Source organism: Arachis ipaensis, chromosome B10 (assembly GCF_000816755.2).
Source record: "Arachis ipaensis cultivar K30076 chromosome B10, Araip1.1, whole genome shotgun sequence".
NCBI classification, from domain to species: Eukaryota; Viridiplantae; Streptophyta; class Magnoliopsida; order Fabales; family Fabaceae; genus Arachis; species Arachis ipaensis.
This window is the reverse complement of record NC_029794.2, coordinates 126,647,780-126,655,562: the sequence shown is the minus strand read 5'-3', so window position 1 is coordinate 126,655,562 and position 7,783 is coordinate 126,647,780. Positions and strand designations below refer to the sequence as shown.

The window sequence follows — 7,783 nt, the reverse complement described above, 5'->3', positions numbered from 1 at the left end:
GAAAGAAGAAAATGTGACAAAGGACAATAAGTTAACAGAAGTAGATAAGGACAAGATATACTTTTGGACAACAGACGATACGGTGAACAAGGATGAGATTTTGTGCATCTTAAAAGACATACCTAGAGCAATGCTTGTTAGGGAGGATATCATGTCAATGTTGTCTAGACATCAGATAAATAATATGGCTAAATTTCTTGACTATTACATGTTTCTATTTTTTTTATATTTTTATGTGTATTATGTTTTAGAACTAACATTACATTGGAACATGCAGGTTCTGAATTATATAATTTTTTTTTTCAACAAATTAAGGTCACCTAGCTTGGATGTCTATTGCATGAATGCTTTTGTTTTGGTATGTATACAAACTACTTTTCCAATTTCATGATTGGAGAGTTTAAATTTTATAATCTAATTATATCTTTATATATGGAGAGAGATATTCTTACATTGGGGACACTTTGCCAAAAGAAAGAAAAAAAATTATGTACCTCTTCCTACTGATTTTGGAAAAAATGGTGACAGCTTCTTTAAGAAAAAGAAAATTTCAAAACATAAATGGGTGAGTAAAATTAAAACTACTCTCTATGTATTTGTGTTAATTTTTCTATTTGAAGAATGACTATTGAGGGTTTATGTATTTATATACATAACTATTCTGCTGTGTTATCGGTGTTTAACCCTTCAAATTTCAAACTCTTTTTTTATATTTGTCTCTACACTCATCATGTTTTCCACTTTCTTATATTAATTATATCACTCATCAGTATAGTATATGTAATCTTTTTCATGTTAAAGCTATTAAATATTTATAATGCAGTTATTGTTGTGTGATGTTATGATTATCATTGGTGGCTATATGCTAATGACATCCATAAAAAGAGATTTTTTGTTTTGGATTCTTTGTATAAAGAGTCCAAAGAAGAGAGGGTGCAGTTAGACATATATGCTGTATAATTTCGTTTTGCTCACATATATTATATTATGTGGTGTAATAATTTTACTTATTAATAATGAACCTTTTTCCAAAGCAAATTGATTCAACAAATGGTCTCAATAACTATGCCGAATTATGAGCTACCAAAAAATATCCAATCCCAATTTATTTAAATGTCCCTAGGCACTCAAATAAGTAAGCATAATATTAATTATATTATGTTATAAATAACATAAAAATGCACATGATAAGACTAACCAAATTCTAATTCATTTGTTTTTTCAGCTATGATTGTAGATTGTTTTTAATAAAATGGGTAAAAATGTGGCACCCTAGTAGTATCGAGACTAATGTGTCCAATATGTCAGAATGAGAGGAAGTAAATATTTTTTGTATAGTTTTTATTTTTGTTTTTAATGTTCTTGTCTTTTTATAATTTATGATCTTTGTGAACATTGTTATTGCAGTTTGAGTGCATTAATCTAAAGAAGCAATTGGTCTTCCAAATGTTTACATTACCTTCAAGTGCCCTTCTTAAGGATGTTATAAAGAGTTTAGAGAAATATAGAATGGTAAAGTCAACTCCGCCTCAATCAAGTCCTTACTTAGTATGCAATATTAACGAATTGACGATGAAATGCCTTGGTTAGCTAAGAAGGGCTTTAGAAAGAAAGCTCTCGTTAAGAAGCACAAAAACTGAACTTGAAGACTTAGTTAAAGTTATTAGCTCTTTTTAGAAGATCATTGGATATACTTATTTCCTATATAATAGGATTCAAATTTAAGTTTTAATGCTATGCTCAATTAAATTTACCATGTACATTCATTTTTAATTGAGTTTAACTCAACTTAATACTTGATACATATATCCACATGGGCTTCTTTTTTGTTCATAAATTTATGATGGCATAAGTAGGCTTCTTATGGGTGCAAATTTATCAAGTATTAAGTTGAGCTAAATTCAATTAGAAACGTGTATACATGATAAATTTAATTGAGCATAGTATTAAAGCATAAATGTGAATCCTATTATATACAAAACAAGTATATCCAACGACCCCCTAAAAAGAGCTGGTAACTCTAACTAAGTTTTCAATTTCAGTTTTTGCGCTCCTTAATAAGAGCTTTCTTTCTAAATCGCTTTCCAGCTAAACAAAGAGATTCTATCATCAATTCGTCGGTATTGCATATTGCGTAAGGACTTGATTGAGTCTGAGTTGGCTTTACCACTATATTTCTCTGAACTCTTTGTAAGATTCTTAAGAAATGTATTTGAAGGTGATGTAAGCATTTGGATGACCAATTGCTTCTTTAGATTAATGCACTCAAACTGTAATAACAATGTTAACAAAGATTATAAATTATAAAAAGACAAAAATATCAAAAGCAAAAATAAAAACTATACAAAAAAATATTTATTTCTTCTCATTCTGACATGTTAGACACATTAGTCTCGATACTATTAGAGTGCTATATTTCTACCCATTTTATTACAAACAATTGAATTAGAATTTGGTTAGTATTATCATGTGTATTTTTATGTTATTTATAATATAACGTAATTAATATTATGCTTACTTATTTGATTGACTAAGGACATTCAATTAAATTGGGATCGGATCATTTTTTGGTAGCTCATAGTTTGGCACAGCTATTGAGATCATTTGTTGAATCAATTTGCTTCGGAAAAAGGTTCATTATTAATAAGTAAAACTATTAAACCACATAATATAATATCATGTGAGCAAAATGAAATTATATCGCATATATGTCTAACTACACCCTCTCTCTTTTGGATTCTTTATACAAGGAATCCAAAGCAAAAAGTCTCCTTTCATGGATGTCATAAGCATATAGGCACCAATGATAGTCATAACAGCACAACACTAATAACTGCATTATAAATATTTAATAGCATTAATATGAAAGGTGGAAGAGCTACTTCTACGAGTTATTTAATGAGGGACAGAAGACTCTTCCGAGCCTTGGTCGATTATGCACAAGGGAAGAAGATCAAAACTTTGACTACTATCGAAGGATCCGAGACTTCGAGGTAAAAGAGGCTTTAAAGCAGATGAAAATTGGCAGGGCAGTAGGACCTGATAATGTCCCGATTGAGGTTTGGAAGAGTCTTGGAGAAAAAGGAATCAACTGGTTAACCAAGCTTTTTAATGAGATTTTAAGGTCAAAGAAGATGCCTGATGAGTGGAGACTCAAAGTGGTGTGATAGAAAAATTTCCTATTGGTATGGGATTATACCAGTGATCATTCTTAAGTCCATACCTTTTCACATTAGTCTTGGAAGTACTCACAGAGCACATCCAAGAGCCTGTGCCATGATGCATGCTTTTTGCCGATGATATCGTCCTTATGGGAGAGTCAAAGGCAGACCTAAACAAGAAGTTGGAGTTATGGAGAGAAGCTTTAGAAGTATATGGTCTGCGCATAAGCAGTAGCAAGACGGAATATATGGAATGTAAATTCAGTTTGAGAAGGGAAAACCCCAATATAGAGGTGAAGATTGGAGAAAACATCCTACAAAAAGTTAAAAGTTTTAAGTATCTTGGGTGCATCATACAGGATAATGGAGAGATTGAACAGGATGTAAATCATAGGATCCAAGCAGGTTGGTCAAAATGGCGGAGTGCATCTGGTTTTATATGCGACAAAAAGGTGTCTTTAAAACTTAAAGGTAAATTCTATCGCACCGCTATAAGACCGGCTATGCTGTATGGTACGAAGTGTTGGGCGGCTAAAGGGGAGCACGAACATAAGTTGAGTGTGGCAGAGATGAAGATGTTGAGATGGATGAGTGATCATACGCGATTGGATAAAATAAGGAATGAAGATATAAGGGAGAGAGTTGGAGTAGCACCCATTGTGGAAAAGATGGTTGAATCGCGTCTCAGGTGGTTTGGACATGTGAGAAGAAGACCGATAGAACATCCAGTCAGGAGGGTAGATGAGATGGAAGATGGACAAAGGGCGAAAGGCAGAGGAAGACCTAAGAAGACCATCCATGAGGTGGTCAAACGAGATCTACATGTAAACAGTCTCTCTGTAGACATGATACATGACAGAGCACAATGGCGTCGTTTGATTCATGTAGCCGACCCCACTTAGTGGGACAAGGCTTTGTTGTTGTTTGGTTTGTTTGTTGTTGTAATATGAAAAAGACTACATACACTATATTAACGAGTGGTATAGTTAATATAAGAAGGTAGAAAACATGATGAATGTAAGGGCAGATATCAAAAAAAGAGTCTGAAATTTAAAGGTTAAACACTGATGACATAGAATAGAATAGTTGATTATATAAATACATAAACTCTCAATGGTCCTTCTTCAAAGGAAAAAATTAACACAAATACATAGAGAGTAATTTTGGTTATGTTTTGGAATTTCTTTTTTCTCAAAGAAGCTGTTACTATTTTTTCCAAGATCAGTGGAAAAAGATACATAATTTTTTTTTTCTTTCTTTTGGTCAAGTGTCCCCAATGTAAGAACCTCTCTCCCTATATATAAAGATATAGTTAGATTACAAAGTTTAAACTCTCTGATAATGAAATTGGAAAAGTAGTTTGTACACACACCAAAACAAAAGCATTCATGCAATAGACATCCAAGTTAGGTGACGTTAATTTGTAAAAAAAAAGACCATATAATTAAGAACCTGCATGTTACAATGTAATGTTAGTTCCAAAACATAATACACATAAAAAAGTAGAAACATGTAATAATTAAGAAATCTAATCATATTGTTTATCTGATATCTTGGCAACATTGGCATGATATCCTCCCTAACAAGCATTACTCTAGGTATGTCTTTTAAGATGCACAAAGTCTCATACTTGTTCAACCTATGGTCTGTTATCCAAAAGTATATCTTGTCCTTATCTACTTCTGTTAACTTATTGTCTTCTGTCACCTTTTTTTCTCTCCTTATTTTGTTTTTCTCATCTATCACCTCTTTTTCTTTTCTTAGTTTGTTTTCCTCGTCTATCACTTTTTTTTCCTATTTTGTTTTCGTCATCTATCCTTAAGGAGAAAGATGGAATTGATGGTCGCACACATTCTTGTATCTTTTTTATTGGAGGTGTATAAATATCGAAGTCTTCTATTTCTAAGAATGCTTGGACTACACTTTGCACTATTTCTCTCCATTCAGATTTTATTGCATTATCTAAAGCATAAAAACAGAGCATATACAAAAATTATATTAACGTATGCACACAAAAATGAGATTCAAAGTAGAGAGAAAGAGGAACTAAATAATAAGAATGTGGGTGTAAACTGTTTGATACATGTGTGCAAAATGTGTTGAGTGAGGTGTGCAAAATCTCATTAAAGTGGGTGTAAAATGTCTGATTCATGTGTGCAAAATCTCATTAAATTGGGTGTAAATTGTGCTGAGTAAGGTGTGCAAAATCTCATTAAAGTAGTTGCAAAATCTCACATAATTCATAGCCAAAACAGTGTGGAATGCTCATAATAACAAGTAGTGTTACGTAACAAAAATTACACTGAAAAATCAAAACAAGAAACAACAAACACTAAGTTTTGTTTGGGTGCCATTATGAGTTTTTCCCTGCATATTTTGAATGGATACAGAACTAGGGGTGCACAGACCCAGCCCGGTCCGGTTCCGAACACTTTAGAGGCTAATTTGGTGTGATTTCATCTGGTTTAGGGCCGGGTAAGGGTCTCAAAAATAGACCCAGTCATTGTTTCGGGTCGGGTCCGGACCATAGCTCGGGTCACCCGAAGTCGGCCCGGTGGCCCGGTCATCATACACAATTAATATTTTGTGTTATTAATGATGGATCATGACTATTCTTATGTGAAATTTAAGTATTGTAAACCTTAATATTTTGTGTTATTAGTCATTATAAGACTATAAGTTAATGTTTTATGTTTAGAATGCATAAGACTTTAGACTAATGCATGATATTGTGTTATTTATATTGATTTAAATATTTGGTATTATTAGACAATATTAGTATTGATTGTGGTTTTGCTTTAGTATTGATTGTGGTTATGCTTTAATTTTAAAGAAGGGTTGGTTCTTGTTATATTTTTCTAAGTGAATTTTACCATGTTAAATAATGGTTGGAGTCTTGGAAATTTGGATATTTTTACATGCTAGCTTACAAGAAGGTATCAACGTAATGTAATGTTAACGGCCCGGTTTTCACCCGGTATAATTGTGACCCGAAAGTGTATTGGTTTCATCGGGTCTAGGGTCGGGTTCGGGTTTACTAAATAGACCCGGTGTATATTTCGGGTCGGTTCTGGGTCACATCAAACCCGGCTTCACCCGGCTCATGTGCACCCCTATACAGAACGATGACACCAGTAATGAACAGATTATCTAGGACAGAGACTCAGAGTCAAATACATAATAGAACTATATATATGTTAGTTTACAGCTACCAAGTTTAAAGAGCAGTTCTATGATAATTCAAATTTGAGTTAAACAAAGAGATCAATATTAAAATTATGCTAAGCCAGTCTGTTTTGGTTGCAGAGTCCGACTTCCTAGTTTTCTCCAATTGGTTCATTGCATACAAAACATACACCAAAGCTCAGATACACTAGAAATGAAAGCGAGAAGCAAAGAGTTACAGAAAGCAATAAATGAACAGAAATCAAAACTAATTAACCTTCACATTAAAAATTTTTAGTAATATAAATTTTAACCTTGCAGAAACATAACGCATCAGTAGAAACGAAGGAGAATGTATAGAGAGATAAGAGATGCTGCCGCAGAAAGTAAAGCCGCTGCTACTGGAGACGCTACTGTCGATGGACAGCGAGTTCAAGAAGGCTGATTCACATTGAGAGTGTTCATCAGTATTGAGAACAAAAAAGAAGGTGCACTACAAGAGTGGAGAGAGAGTGTGTGATTTTGTGAAGAAGAAAAACGTGTGAGATAAAGAGCATGTATTCACGCTCTATATGTATTTGAGCTTCAATACTAGTTGTTTGTTGGCCCAAAAGTTAAAAGTTTATTGACTTTCTAGTACTACTGTGTTGGTTAATCTTAACTGTGTATGTATATTAGATTAACTGACTAACGCAAGTAGTTTTTTTTTTCCCGCTGGTTCAATTACAATAAAGTACTCATTTTTTTAACTCAAAATACATATTTTTGTATGTGCTGAAAATACATAAAAAAGTCTATTGAATACGTGTTGAGTGCTTTTGCGGTATATATATGTTCTAGAATATGGCAAGTAATTACCAATATATAATATTCACCAAAAACTTGTAGTAAGGAAATATTCAATTAATAAAAATTTGATAGTCAAAAATAATAAATTCTGATGATCTATTAATCTAATAAAAACTAATGCCAAAATATTTTTTAATTTTGTGATAAAATTATTGTGTAAACAAATAACATTAAGTAATGTATTTTCTTATTTGATTTGACTTTTTGTTTTTTGTTTATTCTCTTTTATGTATCATTAATAAATAATATTTAAATTCTTAATATTTATTTAATCAGATAAGAAAATTTGACCACTTGATGAATCCATGTTGATTGAATATGATAGTATAGGTGAATACGTATATGTGCCTTTTAATTTGTCCATGCAAGCACCATTATTCATTTTGATTTTAAATTCATTTTCAATATTGAAATTAATTAGCACTTTTGAAAAGGTCGTGATTGACTGCCATTATATATAGCAGATTGGTGAAGAGTTTTGTGTGTGGATTTATATGGGGCGTTTGGTATGAAGTGTATTGTGTGTGGTTCAATAGTAACACTCAAACCTATATGAAATTAACACATACCCGAATAAACGTGTTGATGGGAATAATTAACATTGGCAA

General features: G+C 32.3%; 2 long non-coding RNA genes across 2 annotated transcripts in view; both read left to right on the top strand.

Annotated features, from left to right (window-relative positions):
- LOC110267916 overlaps nucleotides 1–1,802 on the top strand; it is a 3,208-nt gene extending 1,406 nt beyond the window's left edge. Inside the window, exon 2 of the long non-coding RNA XR_002355886.1 lies at nucleotides 1,408–1,802. This is a non-coding gene — a long non-coding RNA (uncharacterized LOC110267916). The remainder of the gene's footprint in view (nucleotides 1–1,407) is intronic.
- On the top strand, nucleotides 1,883–2,326 carry LOC110267917. The gene is made up of 2 exons (XR_002355887.1): nucleotides 1,883–2,041; nucleotides 2,101–2,326. It is a non-coding gene; the product is annotated as an uncharacterized LOC110267917 (long non-coding RNA).